Genomic DNA, 19665 nt, shown 5'->3' on the forward strand with positions numbered 1-19665 from the left:
GCGGCACTTTAGAAAGCAATTGTCATTTTAATTGCAAACAGGGGTGGTGGCGGCGGCAAACCCTTCCCTTCCTCCCACAAAGAAGCAAGTGGGGCGGCTCCGTGCAACCGCGTTGAGGACTACGGCGCTGTGCGGTTTTCTGTCTCCTCTTCCCCGCTCCCCCTCCCCTAATTTCCCTCTTAGGCAACTTCTCTCCTAATGAAATTTTTCATTTGCAAATCACACTGCCTGGGAGCAGGAGGCAAAGAGCGGGTTGTCAGAAAGCGCTTGTCTTGCGCTCGGAAGAGACAACTGATAGGTGCTTTTATCCAGGGAGTTGATGAGGAAAGCAGCACAGCATCTGTGTAGTAGCCACACTCACAAATCACGCCAAGCCATGGTTTATGCAAGCCACAATCCAGCTGGGATGATTCAGTGAAGGGAAATGACTCTGTGCAAGTAGCCAGCAGGATTTCTATTTTTTCTTCTTGAGGGTCTCCCATCCAAAAACTAACCAGGCCCAGCCCTGTTTGGTTCACAAAAATTCAGATGAGATATGGCTATGTTGTGGCCTTGACTCTAGGCTGAGTGTAAAGCCACACATGGAACTTGCACATTTCTGCGTGGAGCGTGAGACCTCTGGGGAATGCAAGCGCAAGGAGGCAAATTCCACAACCCAGAAAGTGAAATTTTTGCAAGTTCAGCACACAGCAAGTGTAAATTATGCAGATTACATGAATGATGTAGATGTCATTTGATTTGCTCAAATAAGATCCTCAAATTGGATTTATTAGTCATGTACTCTGTCCTTTGATGGAAACGTGGCTGCGTGGCTCACTCACATGACCAAAGACATTGCTCGGTCTGACCGAGGGAGAACCAAGATTGCCGATGGATCATGCCCAGCTATGCTTTGGGACTGACATTCTGCTATCCAAAGAGAAATTGACCTATTTGTTTCCTTTTGAGAAGGCTCATTCTGTACCTCATAAGGCATAGAGACATGATTTGGAGAGCTCCATGCTGAAGATTTTCCCCTTCTGTGCAGAAGTCCAGTACTTGCCCATAACCCATTTGACAGGGGCAGTCCTGATTAATCCTCCGTCGTCCCACTTTTTCCGCTGCTTTTAAAATGTCCCAACTTCTCTCTCCTGTTCCCCACCTTCTTAAAATATCCTTCTGCTATAGCTTCTTTGGTGCCATCCACTTCTCTTCCCGAACTTTCTCTAACTACTCTTTTTTTGGCACCATCAACTCAAGCCTCTTTTCCTCCGTCCCCTCTTTCCTCACAAATCCTTTCAGGATAATTAAATCTCTTTTTGTTGGCATGTAAACATCTTCACATTTTCTTGCTCAATGCCTCCCCCCTTGCCTTCCCTCTGCCTGGCAGCTGTAACCAATTTTTAATGGGAGGAAGAAAAAAATATCTAGCAGATCATTAATTCATTAATGCAAACTTCGGAAGGGAAGTTGAAGAGTTACAATTTTTTGTTTTTGCAAAAAAAAAAAAAAAAAACGAGCACAGCAGCCTTTGGTGAAGTTTCCTTTCTGCCTTCTTAAATCTTTCATAGCAAACTTCCCTTCCATCTTGAAAGAACAATGAAGCCGCATTTCCATCTGTTTTCCTCCGGTGGAGATTCTCAAATCTTTGCTGCACTTTGGAAACAGGATCACAAAGCGGCAACCGCCCCCCCTTCGAAAGGCAGAGAGTATCGACTGACAACCCTAAGTGGCAAATTACAATTCCCAACACATTTGTACAAATCCCAGCTCCAAACATTTCTCTCCCAGCCTCCAAGAACGCGTTAGAGAGCTCATGAAAATCTCTGCCCCAGGCGCCTGCAATGCCAAATCATTTACATGCAGCAAGCAACGACAGCCCTTCGCTTGGCTCTCGAACGGGGCCTTTCAACAACCAGCTTTGCTCATAACTCACAAACAGTTTCGCTCCTTTCCCCAAGTCATTTCATGAAGCAGGTCGGACCCTCTTCTCATGGAAAACCCTTTGCTGGTCTCGTAAAAGGAAGGGCACCTTCCCTGCACAAAGCAGGTTGCTAGTCCTCTGCAAGGATGACAGAGGAAAAGTTGTCACCCAAGTCATACTATTTACTGTGCAGAAAATAGAGGAGATGAACAATTGGCAAAAGCAAACAGCTGCAGCCTCTGTCTTAGCGTGCATGTTCTTCCACATTAATATCCACAGACAAAAGAAGAAACCAGCTTTCATGTGTTTATTGATGGGTGTATTTTTTCCTTGGTTACTCTGTTTTATAAAAAGCCCAGTGCCGCTCGGCCTTTAGATTATTGATTGGCCTTCTTCAGGGGCTACACATTCAACCTAACAACATTTCTGGAATTGTGGAAATCTCTCTCAATACTTACACAATAAAGAGGATGCCGTGGCTTGAGTGCTGCACACCAGGGTTTAATTCCCCGCTCGGTTCTGGGGACCCATTGGGTGACCCTAGGCAAGAAACACACTCTCAGCTCCAGATAATCCCGTGACAGGTTCACCTTAAAGTCACCAAAAGTTAGAAACCTCTTCTGGCTTTGGTTTCTGTTATGACAAAGCGATTCCTTGAAATCTTTTTTGGTGGTGACCCAAAAGGTAACGTGGAAAACAAGGCCGAAAGCTGCCCACAGCCACGGTGTGTCCCGTTCCGTCCCCGGTGGCTTTGCGCCGTCCCCATTGCTCAGGCCTAATCAACAGACGGGAGCTGCCAGCCTCACGCTGTCACGTGCGGAACCTCTCTGACCCGGCTAATTAGTTTCCCAAAACAGAATAAATCATTGTCCAAGCGCTTGCTCAGAGAGAGACCTTCCACAGGACTCCTTCCTCCGTGCCCAGCGCCAGGGGGGTCTGCGCTCTCCGGCTCTGCCTTTGCACCAGACTTGGCCAGCTGTTTTCCATTCATAAAGCAAGAGTTTCCTATGGCTGGGGCCACAGCCGATCGTCCGTCCTCCTGCGTGTCAGGTCATGTTTGCCTCTCACTGGTTTAGACCTTTGCCTTGCCTGTGCGTGGCCAGAGCAGCTAACAGCAAGAACAACCTCTATGTCACTTTTGGGGATGGGGGCCACCATAGTAAGATATTTAACGCTGGGCAAATTGTGCTACCATGCCCACCCTCCAGCTGTTCCAGTTTTGGAAGGGACAGTCCCAATCAGGCCCATAACCAGGATTTTGATTCAGGAAGGGGGGGGGGCTGGGTCTGCGTGAGAGAGGATCTACCCTAGCAAACCTTTTGTATCGTTATCCCAAGACTGAGCATGGTGATCAAATCATGATATGAATAAACATAACAATTTAAATAATAAATGTAAGGCCTTCTCACGGACCACCCTTCAAATTTGGGGGGGGGGGGGCTGAAGCCCCTCAAGCCCCCCTCCCCCGGCTACATGCCTGGTCCCAATCAATTCCCTGTTGTCCCACTTTTTTCTACTTTTAGAATGTCCCGGTTTCTCTCCCCTTTTGTCCTCATCTTTCTTCAAACTGAGTCCAGAGCAAACAAGTGGATTGTCCTCAATGGGGATGGGAGAGAACGGGGCCAATTCTAGGCCTTCCCTGCAGACTATATTGGCTGTCTTGTTTCTCTTGCATTTTTTGTACTTCTGTCTGTATTTTAAGAATCTCTCTCATTATATCCTTCATATTATAATCTTCAGTTAGTGACTCTTTTCTCTCTTTCGCCCTCTTGACCACACTGTGATATTGCCTGGCCATTTGCATCCCAGTTTCCCCCCCCCCCCCCATGAAACTTTGGAGGTTATCGCCACATTGATAGTAGCTATTAAATAAGACTGGACCAGAAAGTAGGCAAGCTTTTGAACACAGGGAAATTGATTTTCTCCTCTCCGCACCCCGGTCTCTTGGGCTGATCCCGGCCGTGGATTGCAACCACACAAAGCACGCGGAGGCTCCATCTCTCCCTCTCTCCCTCCCTTTTTTATATCCTGCCTTTCCTCGGGAGTCAAGGTGACTTACAAAAGGCAGAAAATGACAATAAAAGCACACAAACATTATAAAGCTGGGATGAAAGCAGTATCGAATCAACAACATCAAACCCCTTTAAAATGTCACTTTAAAGCAAAGATTAAAAATGATATGTGTGCGTGTGTGTGTGTGTGCTTGAAAGTCATCTGTCCACTTCTGGCAACGTGTGAATTGTGCAGGGTTTTCTTAGACAAGGAAACCTCAGAGGTGGTTTTACCAGGTCCTCCTCTGAAACAGAGCCCACAATCCCTGGTCATATGCCATTAAGGAATGCACAAAGGCATGTTAAATGGTTACATTTGTGGCACTCTGCTTTGCAACTGAAGGTTTAATATAGGTCTCATTACATAGCCAAAGCCAAGTACAAATGCCTGCATAAGAGAACATACTTTGCATAAAACACCAACATAGATTTCAGCCATTCGTAGTTGCACTTTTCCATGGTTATGCATTATGGACAGAGTCAACCGAGAAAGGCATGGGTTGCTCTGAGTTTGCAAGACCCAAACAGGACGGCTGATGACAGAAGCTCTCGGAGATCTCCTCTTTGTAATACCTTGATAGCCAATAACAACAGCAAGCCAACAACAACAACAGAAATGAACATGAGAATTCATAAATTCCCATTAACGTTGAACAACTTCCCAGCTGGGCGGAAGCTCAAAACACACATCTGGCGTTTTCCTGGGCCAACGTAGAAATAATTGGAATCTTGTTTATTTTCCTCCTCCCCACACCCACCATTTTGTCTCCTCTGCCGAGGATTTTTGTTCCGCATGAACAACAGCCGTGATAATGTCTTTGGGACAAAGGAGCAACTGTTCTTCCTTGGAAGCAAAGAAAGAGAGAGGCAAAGGTCTCAGAACAAGATTATGCTCTATGTTAGCATAAGACTGGGGAAATGGTGATCACCAACAGACCCATTACCTGCAAAAATGAACAATTTTCAATCACTGGGAAGAACGGACTGAGGGAAAGAGCTCCGTGGGAGATGAAGTACTCTCCTTTATTGGAGATCAGAGGTTTGATGTCTACCTCGCAGGAGTAGTTTAGTTATGGATTACTTCACAGGTAGAAATTGAACTACATGTCCTGTGAGATCTCTTCCAGCTTTGAATCTATCACTTTCCGTAGGATTAAAAAACTAGGGTTAGGGAGTAAACCTTTCTCATACCAGTAGAACTCAATGGGATCACCCCGTGGACATCAGCATACAGGACAGAGTTAAACTGTGGAACCCTCTGCCCATAGCATTGAGCCGTGGCAGCTAACGTGGTGTCAAACTACAGCGCATATGCATCCATAACTCCCCAATGGGATTCCCGCCAATGACACTAAAAATACTCAAGAGTAATGCAATCTTTGGCAAGGCTTCTGTGCTTTCACATGCAGTGTGCCAAGTAAACCTGATTTATAGAGAGACTGCTGTTATTGCTCAATATAAACGCTTCCCACTAGGAATTGTTTAATCTTGCCCTAAGTTCCTTCCAGGAAATTCCCAGGTGGTTTTTCTTTCCAATTCCAGGGCAGCAGGATCTAGAAAATCCAGCGGTCAGCCAACATAAATAGGGACAGACATTTCCAATTAGCCAGTATCAAAGCCGATAGAGGAACATTGACGGGGAATAGCCAAAGATCTTTATCTTTGAACAAAACTTGTTAGGTTTCCATGCCATGTGAACAGTCTTAATGAAGTTGGATTTCAGCTAAGTCAGTAGTTATTTTACCCTCTGATACCTTTGAAGAATCCGTTTGAAGCTTTAATGCCTGGTAATTAAACAGAATCTTTAATACGTTTCAATAGAAACGCGGGGGTAACAAGTCGGAAACTCCGAGTTTGAAAAACGGTCTTGATCATCCCGACACAATTTGCCAATGTTCTACTGGTTGCTTCAAAATGTTCCAAACACTCGGCTACAAGCATGAGCAAAATCTCTCCCTTTGCCGGGCACTTAAAGCCAGGAGTAGTTGGTGGTTTCCATATCATTTGGACACTGAATTTGTCTGAGTTTGACTTGAACTTTTTAAGCAAGCTAACCAAAGGCCTCAGTGTCCTTTGGAGATAGGGTTGACACTCTCAGCAGTTCCACTACAATTTGGACTGAAGCCCAGAGTCGGTTAACTGTCCCACAGTCATGGTGTCATGGCCTATCTGTAAAAGAAAGTCTCTTTGGACAAAGAAGGGGATAAAGAGAGGTGGGATGGTAGGCCCCAGTTAGAACTGGGGGAGGGTGGCAGTCCTGCCACAGAACTGGAAGAGAGAGAACCCAGTCCATCCCAGACGGCAGCTGCCAATTAGGAGGAAAGGCTGGGCACTTCATCCTCTCCAATGATATGCACTAAAGTGCCAGGAGCAAAAGGTCAGGCAGGGCTGTGTTCCGCTTTAAATACACTACACCAAGCTAATGAGGTTGGCTGGTCTGATTAACCACTACCTACAAATCAGCTCACCCAAAGCCATTTTTTTTGTGGCAGAGCAACAGTTCCCAAACCTCCATGCAGTCCCATCTGACATCCTGGCTTTCTGACCAGGAGAAAGTCTAGCATCATTTTGGGCAATTTTATAAGCTCTTTTCTGTGCTCAGTTTCGACAGCACTGGCGCCACAGAGCCAAGACCAGTTGCGACCAGGGCAGGTTGCAGACTTTTTCCCCAGCCCTTAATGCCAACTGACTTGAGGCTGATTATCCCCAGTTATGGCATGTGGGAGAAATGGATGAAAGGGCCAAGGAAAAAAGAGCAAAGGGAAGGCAGGAAAGGAGATGTGCTTGTGCACATCAATAGCTCTGGAACTTCTTCCTACTTTGCCTTATTATTTTCCGCTGCTGTAGCCGATGGGGAAATATTTTAGGCAAATTAAGGCAGTTCTACATGAAATGCAGACTCTCCCTGCAGCGGGAGAGAAGTCTCTGCCTCTGCCTCCTCCCTCTCCAGAATGTATGGCTTGACACTTCAAAGGTTTATTTTCTTTCACACTTCACAAACATTCTTCTATAAATATAGCTGGATGCCTGCATACACACAAACACATACACAGATGCGGGAAGAATACAGCGCGGGAGTGGTTTACAGAAATGTCCAAAGGCTGATTGATGAAAGGATGTCATGTTTCTATATAGCCTGATGTTCTGGGAAGGAGCCGGTAGGGTTGAGAGTCATCTGGGTGGGAAAGGTCACCACTACTGCTTGTAACCTATGCATGTTTGTTTGCAAGAGGCTGGCAAATGGGATGTCAAGGAGGCAGTGGGTCCATTCTGGGTTTTAGTGTGAACTTTAAAGGAGTCAGCAAAGGTGCCAGACCCATTCTGGAAATAGTTTTCAGCACCCTGGACAGATCCTAGAGACTAGCAAACCCCAGTAGCTTCATCAAACAAATGATCCTGTTCTGCCATCACCCTCGTACCAGCTCTGTGTCTGTCTTTATATTTTGGATCATTTTCCCATTTCTATCTGGCCTTTCCTCCACTGAGCTCAAGGCAATCTATGTGACTGTTCTCCTTCCCTTTGTATCTGCACATTCCCAAAATGGGACCATAGAACGTATTTATATGTACAGTAGAGTCTCATTTATCCAAGCTAAACAGGCCGGCAGAACCTTGGATAAGCGGATATCTTGGATAATAAGGAGGGATTAAGGAAAAGCCTATTAAACATTAAATTAGGTTATGATTTTACAAATTAAGCACCAAAACATCATGTTATACAACAAATTTGACAGAAAAAGTAGTTCAATACGCAATGATGTTATGTTGTAATTACTGTATTTATGAATTTAGCACCAAAATATCACAATATATTGAAAACATTGACTACAAAAATATAATAATAATAATAATAATAATAATAATAATAATAATAATTAATAATACTTTATTTATACCCCGCCACCATCTCCCCGTGGGGACCCGGGGCAGCTCACAATGTTACAAACCCTAACAACGCAAATACATAAACAATGCACACAGTTTAAAACACAAGAAGATGATAAAACAGAAGTTAAAACAAAGGTTTATACAACAGTAGTAATATCAATAGTAATAATATCAAACAACCACCAATGCAATTCATTGGAAATGCATTGGATAATCCAGAATCTTGGATAAGCGAGTCTTGGATAGGTGAGAATCTACTGTATGTGTGTGTGTGTACGTCTATGTATGTATGTACACACACACACACACACACACACACACACGATATATACTAGTCATGTAAGACTTTATTAGTCATAATCCGTCCATTGAACTCATGGTGCAAAACGGTGTGGTTCAGAGCACTAGATCTTCCCTCTCTCTTGCCACACACACACACACACACACACAGAATATGATCTATTTACTATGCTCCTGCGTTGTTATTTTTAAGTCACATCAGAGATGCAAAAGTTACGTGAAGGCCTTTCATCTACTGCATCACAGAAAGTTATAACGGGGGAAAGTAAACTCTCAACTTCATCACAGGGATGTATTTATGGGAGCAGGGAGTGGGTGTCTGGCAGATTTCCTGCGCTGACATTTCCACAAACCCGCAGCAGCGCTGACTGAACCCCCCAGTGAAGCTCAGGGAGCAGACAAAAGACCAGCCCACATTGTCAGCCCGGATTCCTTTTATGATCCGTGCAGGAAGGGCGAGGCTTTGTCGTCAGCGCCACGAGGAGAGGCTGAGGCTGGGCTCCCACCAATGGGGAGGACAAGCACGGCTGTAGCCATGGGAGGACTACGTGAGGACATTGTCCCTCATCATCCCTAAGAAGCCTCCCCCAGGAAGGGATTTCTCTTCATCTCCTCATTCCCAGCACTGCAGTCGGTTGAGAATTTAGAAAGAGAGGTGAAGCATCCAAAGAAAAGGGACAGGCAGAGTGACCAAAGGAGTGAGCAGACACAACAAAAAGAAGAATTCTGGGAGGGAAGGATTGTCAATGACCCATTCTCTGCAGTGCTGGGAATCTGGGAGCGATGTTGACTGGGAGTTGATGTTGTCGTTTTGTGCCTCCGAGCTGATTTCGACTTATGGCAACCCTAAGGCGAACATTTTATGAGGTTTTCTTGAACAGGGGTAGAGGCAGTGCAAGTGTAACCTTTAAAGCCCTAAATGGTTTGGGTGTAGAACACAATAGAATAGCTTTATTTATCATTCTGCTATTGCATGACGAAATTACATGCCTTCCCTCGCACACACCACAAAACAACACACCCATGCCTCCACACACCCCACCACCATCACACAGCCCCCAGTGCCACATCAGTGCGAAACCATAGAGTTCAACATAGCCACCGTTCTGGGATAAAAACTATCCTTTAGTCTGTTTGTCCTTGCCTTTGTCACCCTGTACAGTCTGCCGGGTTGCCTATAAGATCATAATCCACACCATAAATTCAGGTTCACTAGGAGATGTCCATTTCAGTCAACCCAAACAAGGCTGGTCACTGACTGGGAAGATATTTTCTTCTGTTACTCCACCTGGGAGCCACCATTAAGAAGACCATTAAGAAGACTTTCTCCCATGATCTTGCAAGATTGAGAGAAAGCCACTCCCAGAAGCTTTAAAGTTTGTGTAGATTTATAAGATGAGACATAGTCTTTCAGATAGCACTTTGGAGGTCATAACCAGCACTTTCAGAAGCAGTATGTTAGCGCTCTTGATGAAGAAAACCATCAAGAGAGGAAGCTTCACGCATCCTGAAAGGCACCCAAGACCATGGTAGTCCTCCTCAGAAGACGTCTTTGGGTTCCCAGCAGAAGCGAATGCACTTTGAGGCACCAAGGGGCCGGGCGAAATGAAAGGCTGGCCAATCCAGCTCCTCTCCAACCATCTTTAGCAACGTCAGATTTAATATAACCACATCTGTGTGTTTGGAATGCATTCCCGCCTTGCCAAACACATCAGCTGATGTTCTTTCATTGTTATAAAGCTTTAATATTGCCTTCCTGGGGCCGCTGCCGCCGAAGGTTGGAGCCCGCACTGCCGCCGCGTCCCCTCCCAGCCTGTCTTGCCTGTAGCGCATCCATCCAAATTAGACATCACATCTGTCATCTTCTCCCTTCCTTCCGCGGTACCCCTGCTCTTCCATCTTCTTTCAACTCTATCAGACACCTCTGTTCATTCCGTTATGATTGATCTAACACTGACAAATTAATAAACACGACGCGTTGGGGGTTGTGCGGCTTCAAACACCGGGAATCGCAAAAGGAGAGGGAAACGTTGGTTTTTAAGTTTTATCAGAACGGCAAAAGTTTCTAGGGGGTGGCAGAGTTGTCAAACTGGAGGAGATAGGCTGGGATCTCCGGGATGGAATGAATGATGGGAACAGGGCTGTGGAGAGATCCATCAAGAAGTGCAGTTGGAGCAGATTGATCCAAAAGTCAGGCCCAAGGACCGATGGCAGGTGCATGTCCCTGGTTAAGAGGTGTGGAAAGACTACCAAGTGCGACAAAAAGGATTTCCCTTCCCAAGACTCAGGCAGAGCCACCAGCTGGATTCTGCTCCCTTGAGTTTTGAAGGAAAAGGAAGAAACCCAGGCTCAGATCAAGAAGCAGGGAAAGGGAGAGGATTCCGCCCTCCTCTTCTTCCATCCATAATTCAGGAAAATGGATGCCGTTCAGGAAGTTTCAGCGCTCAACTTCTTATCCTTTCTGGCACATTTGCATAATGGATTGGCTGGATAATGGAGTCCACTTGGTTATTTAATAAACATGTTAATGATTTCAGACAACGACTCTTAAAAGGAGTAGGAGGAGGAGGAGGAGAAGCCAGGGAGGGGAAAAGCACTGCCTACAAGTGTCTCTCCTGGAGGAAGGCGACACCGACAAATTAAGACCAATAATTAAAATGGAAAGATGCAACGGAAAGGCGCTTGCTTTCAGGTTGCATTATGGGTGATTCTCAGCCAACGTGTCATCTTGTCGTCAGTCACTTGCAACCAGCTGGTCTGCATTTAGTGTAATGCTGCATTTCGGCATGGTTTGAGGCAGCCCCCCCCCCCCTTGCAAGCTGGCAAAGTGAGGAGAGAAAGAGTGGGAAGGAAAGGGAGCCATGGGTCGCAGGAGGGGCCTGGGGAACCGAAGGAGACAAGACGGCAACGGGGCGGGGGCGGGGATCCACGCCAAAGGAACCGGATGAGAGAAGACATCGCCGCCGCAGCATCTCCGTTCGGGGCTGTAGGGAAACAACCCGTCTCCTTTGATTTGGTTCTGAGCCGGCCTCGCAAAGGCCCAGTAGACAGGAAACATCACTTCCAATTCTGCATGCTCAAGCGCACGCCCCTCGCCATCTTTGGTTTCTTTCCAGAACCAGGAGGGCAGGCTGCTTGGGGGACAGTGGTGTTTGTGGAGGAGGAGGACGGGGACGCATTCTGCAATTGCACATCCTGGTGGAGGGTAGGGAGTAAGAGTAAAATAATAATAATAGAGTAAAAGAATACATGTAATAATTATACTAGAGTAAAATAATAAATGTAATAGTATCTAATAATAGAGTAAAAGAATACATGTAATAATTATACTAGAGTAAAATAATACATGTAATAATAACAATAATAGGAAAAATAATAAATGTAGTCTATATACTCGAGTATAAGCCGACCTGAATATAAGCCGACCAGGATCCTCACTCAAGTATAAGCCGAGGGGGGCTTTTTTCAGCCCTAAAGAAGGGCAGAAAAACTCAGTTTATACTCAAGTATATACAGTATATTGAACTCCATGGTTTTGCATTGATGTGGCATTTGGGGCTATGCAGTGGTGGTTAAAGTGTGGAGGAATGGGTGTGTTATTTTGTGGGGTGTGGGGGTGAAGACATGTAATTTCGTTATGCAATAACAATGACAAACCAGGCTATTCTATTCTATTCACCATGAGACAATAACCTGAACCCTTGGCAAGTGCGCCATTCATTGCGCATCATGTAATTTAACCAAAGGCTGGAACCACGGTATCACTACGTACGTTATGTAGGATCTCAGCCTCTCCAAGTAACACAATTAGTTTGCAAACTACAAAAAAAAGATTCCACTGGTACATTTTGTGCCCAACGGCAGACTTTCAAGAAAAAGAGCAGCGAGGCCGCACAATAACCGTGAGTTAGCGTAATAGCTGATATCATGGCCGAAAGGACAAAATCGAATATCGACATTCAGCAAAGGACTCCAGCTGAATGTGTTTCTGGGGCCGGACGGCGCTCAAACATATAATACAGAGCCAGGAGCTAATTTCCTTTTGAGAAAATGGTCAACGGGAGGACAACAAAGCAAATTTCCGCAGCCTGCTTCAAGGAAGAAATAAAAACACCCTCCCCAGAAAAACCACGGGGTACCAGTCTGTTGGAGGCACAAGGGGGGGGGGGGCTGCCGTTGCCTCCCACCCCTCAAATTGCAGCAATTGATGCCAAATTGCAGCAATCACCATGCATTGCAAGACCAGAAAGAGGGAAGGAAGAAAGAGGAAGAAAACCGCCAGCCTCCTTTCGTCTATACTTTAAACAAAAAAAATAATATTACAGGTATTTTAAAAATAGCTATCCAGCTCTCGCACGTTGGTGCCGCAATTCAGGAGAGGGGAAGAATCGATGCCGCCGAGAGAAACCCCGCCACAGCAGTGCCCTCTGCCATTGTCGATGGAGTTAATAGGGAAAGAGAGACAATAATAGGTTTTGCGCCGCCAAGCAAAAAGGTGGGACGCAAAGGGAAGGGATGGGTGTGCGGACGCAAGTCTTAGGCCTGGATCCACTTGTTAGTCCAACCAGAGTAGTTCAAGGAAGCATCAGGAGCCGAGCAAATCCCACTGGCCAGGTAGATGCACTGAGCACATTCTTCTATCTTGAGGCCTCCGTCTCTTTTCCACTGCTCTCACAGGGGCATCTGGTAGGAACATAGAGCGCATCTATCTACACTATAGAATGAATGCCATTTATTTATTTATTTATTTATTTACAGCATTTATATTCCGCCCTTCTTTCTCACCCCGAAGGGGACTCAGGGCGGATCACATCACACATATTAGGCAAACATTCAATGCCTTTTAACATAGGACAAAGACAACAACATAGCTCCAAGCAGGCCTCGAACTTATGACCTCCTGGTCAGTGATTCATTACAGTTAATTGCACTGGCTTGCTCTCCCGTCTGTGCCACAGCCCCGGGCCATTTGGCACCACTTCCATGCCAATGGCTCAATGCTATGGAATGTGGGGGATATAGTTTGGTAAGGTCTTGAGCCTCTTTTGCTAAAGGAGGTGCTGGTGTTGGGTTGCTGGTAGTTTTTCAGGCTGTATGGTCATGTTCCAGTAGCATTCAGCAGTGGAACTCTCTGCCTCGGCGTGTGTTGGAGGCTCCTTCTTTAGAGGCTTTTAAGCAGAGGCCATCTGTGCTTTGAATGCGATTTCCCTGCTTCTTGGCAGAATGGGTTTGGACTGGATGGCCCATGAGATCTCTTCCAACTCTAGGATTCTATGAGTCTCTCCTGATGTTTCACCTGCATCTGTGGCTAATGACATCTTCAAAGTTCTGTTGGAAGTGAGGCAAGTGGAGTGTGTTTCTATACAGTAGAGTCTCACTTATCCAACGTTCTGGATTATCCAACGCATTTTTGTAATCAATGTTTTCAATGCATTGTGGTATTTTGGTGCTAAATTCGTAAATACAGTAATTACTACATAGCATTAGTGTGTAATGAACTACTTTTTCTGTAAAATTTGTTGTATAACATGATGTTTTGGTGCTTAATTTGTAAAATCATAACCTATTTTGATGTTTAATAGGCTTTTTCTTAATCTCTCCTTATTATCCAACATATTCGCTTATCCAACATTCTGCCAGCCCATTTATGTTGGATAAGTGAGATGCTACTGTGTGTGTGTGTGTGTGTGTGTGTGTGTGTGTATATATATATATATATCTGTGGAATAATGTCCAGAAAGAATTATTGAAGCAAGCGTGAATGTTGCAATTAGCAAGCCTGATTAACACTGACTAGCCATGAAGCTGAAAATCAGTGAGGATATCTTCCTAGAGGTAGCCTGGCTGTTGTTGCCTGGAGGCATCCTCTGTTTGGGAGGTGTTCACTGGCACTTCATTGTTCGCTCTCTAGCCTTCTCCTATTTCTGAGTGGTGTTCCTTATTCACTGCCTTGATTTTTGTGTCTTTAGTACAGTGTTCCTTCACTTATCGCTGGGGTTAGGTTCCAGGACCACCCGCAATAAGTGAAAATCCACAAAGTAGGGATGCTGTATTTATTTTAATATTTATACATTATTTTAGTAGTTATACACTATTTTAAGTCTTTATAAACCAATCGTGTGTTGATAAATTGCCGCCTCCTCCTCCTGTTGCCGCTTGGGCTCCTTTTCTCTTCCTTTGTTTTCTCCTTCCCTCTTTCCTTAGGCTGTAAATTGTAATTTTTTATGATTTATAATAGTACTAGCTTTGCCCAGCCATGCGTTGCTGTGGCTTATGGGAATCCTTTGTTGGCCAGGTGGAATAGGAGTGAATAGCCTTGCAGTCTCAAAGCCTGGCCGTTTTCTGGAGTAGCTGGAGCTTTTGTTGTATGAACGTAGAGGCATGGATGAGGGGTTGTGCTGCCAAGTTTAGTGTTTCTGGGATGTGTAGTTTTGTTATTTTGTCCTAGGCCGAAATTTCATTACCCTTTTATATATATAGATTTTAGAGTTTATTGAAAAACCGCAAAACAGTGAATCCATGAATAGTGAACCGCGAAGTAGTGAGGGAACACTGTACAGATTTTATTCAGTCAGGAGAGAATGCTGCTAGAACGCGGCCATACAGCCCGGAAAACTCACAGCAACCCAGTCATCGATATTAATGCTAAAACTCTCAAGCGTCCAAAAGCTGGAGGGAGAGGTTTATAATTCAGGAGCATCTCCCGTCAGTGCTTCATGACCAATCCCAGGAGCCCTTTTTTCCTCCCGGAAACTCGGGGCCAATGTGCCTGGGAGGATGCGGGCCTTGGGAGGGAGGGAATTAAACTTTTGCCTCACCTCTAATCTTGTCAGCCTGGAAAGGGCACGGAGCTTCAAGGCTTTGGGGGGAGGCAGCATCACTCCAGCTATTAAGGATTAGCAGGAGCCGTTTGAGGAGCCGGGAGGGGATGATTATCCGACATTTGGTTCCTGCAGGTTCTTGTACTTTTCCTTCTGAAGCATGAGACGCCGACAACTGTCAGAAGCAGGAGGCCGGATTAAATCCACAACAGCCGCTCTTTTGTCCCCAGGCTTTTGGCATTCAGACACAGGCCACTCTCCCCTCTCCGCCCCCGCCTCCGCCACGGCCGGCCTTCCTTGCCACAAACATGTGGATGAAGAGCTGGGCTCAACACCACGGCAAAGGCCCCTTCCATTTCACCATTCTGAGTCCCGTTCCATTTCAAGCACTATTTCAGGGACTTGGGCTTCCATGTTTCGGGGCCTCCAGTCTTCATGGCTTGGGAGACTAGAGTGCAAATTCTCCCATAATGTTGGGCTCGGTTTGGATCAAGAAGAAGGGTCAGTGTGCAAATCTTCCGCAAGCGACCGTTTTGCAAGGCTCCCCTGAATGATTCCTGCAACATGCTAAGACTGCAGAATATCTATATATATATAAAAGAGTGATGGCATCACGGCGACCCACAAAACAACAAAACTACAGGCCCCCCCAACCTCGAAATTTGACAACACAACCCATCATCCACGGCTCTAGGCTGATACAACAAAAAGAAAAGAAAAATAAAGTCCTAATTAGAGAGAGAGAGGAATAATTGCTTTTATCCAATTGCTGCCAGTTAGAAGGCTAAGCTCCTCCAACTTGGTCTCCTAGCAACCCAATAAAAATAATAAAAAACACTAAAAAAATTAATACAATAAAACACTATAACAGAAAATAACTAAAAATAATACAAGAAAACAATAAAATATAATAAAAAGATAACTTACAATAAAATTTATAAAAAAATACAAATAACGTCAAATAAAAATTACACAATTTTTAACCAATACCACCACCACTTTGCCACAGCAACGCTTGGCCGGGCACAGCTAGTCTATATATATATTTACTTGCTTCCTCCATCTCTTCTGGTTACTGTGGGTCCAGGCCTCACCCTCCGCTCTGCATTTTCCTTCTGGCAATAGACAGGGAGGAAATTCCTTCTCCCATCTCCACAAGTAAATCAAGAGGAAGCGTCCCCTAATTTTACTATGATTGAGGTACAGCTAAGATTTCAGTCTCAGTTTGCAAATAGAAAAATAAGTTCTGTGTGAGTTTGAATAAAAGGGTAAAGGTAAAGGTTTCCCCTGACGTTAAGTCCAGTCGTGTCTGACTCTGGGGGTTGGTGCTTGTCTCCATTTCTAAGCCAAAGAGCCGGCGTTGTCCGTAGACACCTCCAAGGTCATGTGGCCACTGGCATGACTGCATGGAGCGCCGTTACCTTCCCACCTATTGATCTACTCACATTTGCATGTTTTCGAACTGCCAGGTTGGCAGAAGCTGGGGCTGACAGTGGGAGCTCACCCCACTTCCCGGATTTGAACCACCTACCTTTCGGTCTGCAAGTTCAGCAGCTCAATGGTTTAACCCACTGCGCTACCGGGGCTCTTTAATAAGAAGGAATGAGACATACACCTTCAAGTGCAATGCACAACCAACCATGACCAGTATAACATCCTGTGCATTTTTGCAAACTTCATCTGAATACGGCCCTCGTTCTGCATCAGGCAAACATATCCACTCGCTTCCACAGAGGAACCTATACATGCAGAAGACGCCACAATATTCCAGCCAAAGTCTTAAAATAATCATAACTCATTCGCTCTTTCTCTTTCACACTTACACTCAAATGCATTTAATGTTTGAAGAGAATGCCTCCCCTTCCACTCAGCCACCAGGAAAGGACTCTTAGGCGATCGCTTCCGATTATATCCAACTCATTTGTTCATCCATTTGGTTGTGCGGAGGAGATACCCTCGTGGAAAAGGGAACTGTGTCAACTGCCGGGAGGAAATGCAAACACTCCCCTTGCAGTCCAAACAGCAAAGGCATTTCTTCGGACTCAATTGGCATTTGGTTTGGGGCAGCTGGGAAGCAAGAGAAGTATCTCCACGCAAGAAAGGATGGAACTCTCCGCCACAAGATCCCATGGTACGACCGTCAAATTGCAACACGGATCACACGAGATAAGCACCGAAGGTGATTTTGGGGCATTGCCTGGGATTCGTGGTCCAGAAACTGAGCACTGCTGCAAAGCACAGCCAACAACTTTAATGCCTCTCCTATTTCCCCATTACGAAACATTTTCCATATTTTCCACTCATTTGGAAATCAATTGGCACTCCAGGAAGAATCTCTATCAAACAGAAAGACTTGCTACAAGAGGAAGAAGGAGGTGGGAAGCAGCGGGAGGTTTTTTTTTCCCCCTTCAAAAAAAAAAGAGTACATTATAGAGACATCTTGCAAACGACAACAAGGGATGTGTAACAAATAGATTGGCCCTGGCTGCACCATCCCTCCAAGGGTTTTCTTATTTTAAAGAAGAAAAGAACTGTGGTTTGGAAACTCTCCATTCCTTTTGTCGAACAAGGCCTGAAACAGCGCGGCGGCAGAGCTCTCCGCCGGCTTCCCGGCGACTCGACAAGGAGCCATGCTGAGGAGACACATCTTCTGGGGAGAAGCCATGGTACAACCCGCAGACAAAGTCATTTCCAGCATGCAAGCGTCTGAGGACGGGGCCCTCGAAGGCACCCAACAAGAGGGCTGGACAGGCAGATTGACAGGCCTGCGGTGGGAAAACTTTCTTCCATGTTGGACTCGTTTTTAATGGGCTTGGGGAGTGCTGGGTTTGAAAGACACAGAAATGTGGGACCAATTCCATTTCTGCAACCCACAACTGAATGCAGACAGTCAACTGCGGATAAAAATATTTCTGGATGAGAGCACATACGGTGCCAACAAGAATCCAACCTACAGGGTTGTATGTTTTCCGGGCTGTATGGCCCTATTCTCTCCTCTGAGGATGCCTGCCATAGATGTGGGTGAAACGTCAGGAGAGAATACTTCTGGAACATGGCGATACAGCCCGGAAAACATACAACAACGCTGTGATCCCGGCCATGAAAGCCTTCGACAACACAAATCCAACCTACATTAGCCCACTCTCTGCCTCTCTCTTAGGGTAGTTGGTTTGCAACTCAAATGGGGAAAAGGACACAACTGAGCACACCTTGAGCACACTAGAAGGAGGTATGGACTGCAAAGAGTGCTCATAAACAACCAAACAAAGATCACATGCATTTTGCGGCACCTTGACGCTGTGGTGTTACTTAAGGAAAATCCAAAAGTCTAAATCAGAGGTGGGCACGCTGTCCCCCAAATCTGTTTTTGCACCCCAAATGTTCCAAAATACCCTCTAGAGAGCCAACCAGGCCCAGCAACATGGCCTAGAGCCACTGCCTCCTGTTTGTAACGTATTAAATTTCCAGGCAAACCGCCGTGGCATCTAATAAGGATCAGAGGGTTGGTGAAGCTGGAGTCCTCCCATCATTAACTCAAGGCTGCCTTCTTCCTGCCTTGCTTCCTCTGTCCCCTTTGCCATGTTACGCGGTGCGATCGTAGAAGTCTCCGAGGAAGCTATTAATCTGACAGAATCCTTTAAAGCAAACATCAACCAGATAGCCCTCCTGAGCCTAGATGGAAATGCTTTCCCACCGGATCAGACGGAGCCCGGCGGGGCTCACCCCCTCCAACGCCACGGCTGTGAAGCGAGGACGGTTTTGTTTTTAATCAAGGCGGCTTGATCAAGTTGATGGGCGCAAATGCATTCCAAAACAGTCTTCTTAAAAACTCTCAGATCTTGTTTTGATTAGGAAGTTCCAGCATTCATAGCACACTGCTGCCGGCCTAAACAAGGCCTTATGAACATCACCCAATGCTTCGGGGGTTTTCGAGGAAGCTCAATTGGAGAAAACCAGGAGCTCAAGGAAGGCACAGTAGATTCCGGCCACAGGGGGAGCTGTTGCTTCATCATCCATGAGTGACACCGAATGCTGTACTTCCTCATTCCTTTCCACGTGCTGCTGGCAGTTTTATGGTGTTGTAAATTAGTTAAATTAGCCTCCCGCATAAAGTGTACCTAAATTTCCTACTTGACAGATGCAACTGTCTTTCGGGCTGTTTAGGTAACACAGCAAGCCGGGCTATTTAGTGGTCAGGAGCTTAACCCGACCCGGGCTTCGAACTCATGACCTCTCAGTCAGTAGTGATTTATTGCAGCTGGTTACTAGCCAGCTGTGCCACAGCCCGGTGACATAATGCAATACCTTGGAGATGGGACCCAGTCTATACACAAAATCAAGTTATGTTTTAAAATAGCCTGGGAATCATTTCATACAATTTTGTGCAGGACGCAAAGTTTTTGTACATTCAACCACGAGAATCAAAAGCGTCCCTACCTCAGCCACCCGTGTGAACCGTTTTGGATTTTGGAGTATTTCCACCTTCAGAATTCTGGGGAAAGGAGGCTCAATCTGGATATGCAAAGAAATCCAGATCTATCTAACAGAGCTGCTATTCTACAGGTTGCAAGCATCAGTGTTCGCGAGGGCAGGAGAATCTGTTCCTGCATTTCAGCTGAACTTTACGGGCTCTCTCTCCAAGGTGCTAAAGCCTATCTCAAAAATAGATCCAGCACCTTAGAGAGCTCTGATATATTTTGAC

The 19665-nt window shown here is 45.6% G+C and overlaps 1 protein-coding gene across 2 annotated transcripts in view; it reads right to left on the minus strand.

Annotated features, from left to right (window-relative positions):
• rora (RAR related orphan receptor A) overlaps positions 1–19665 on the minus strand; it is a 188133-nt gene that overhangs the window by 149648 nt on the left and 18820 nt on the right. The gene's annotated exons all lie outside the window — the stretch shown is intronic.

The sequence above is a fragment of the Anolis carolinensis genome, unplaced genomic scaffold, assembly GCF_035594765.1.
Source record: "Anolis carolinensis isolate JA03-04 unplaced genomic scaffold, rAnoCar3.1.pri scaffold_11, whole genome shotgun sequence".
In the NCBI taxonomy this organism is placed as follows: Eukaryota; Metazoa; Chordata; class Lepidosauria; order Squamata; family Dactyloidae; genus Anolis; species Anolis carolinensis.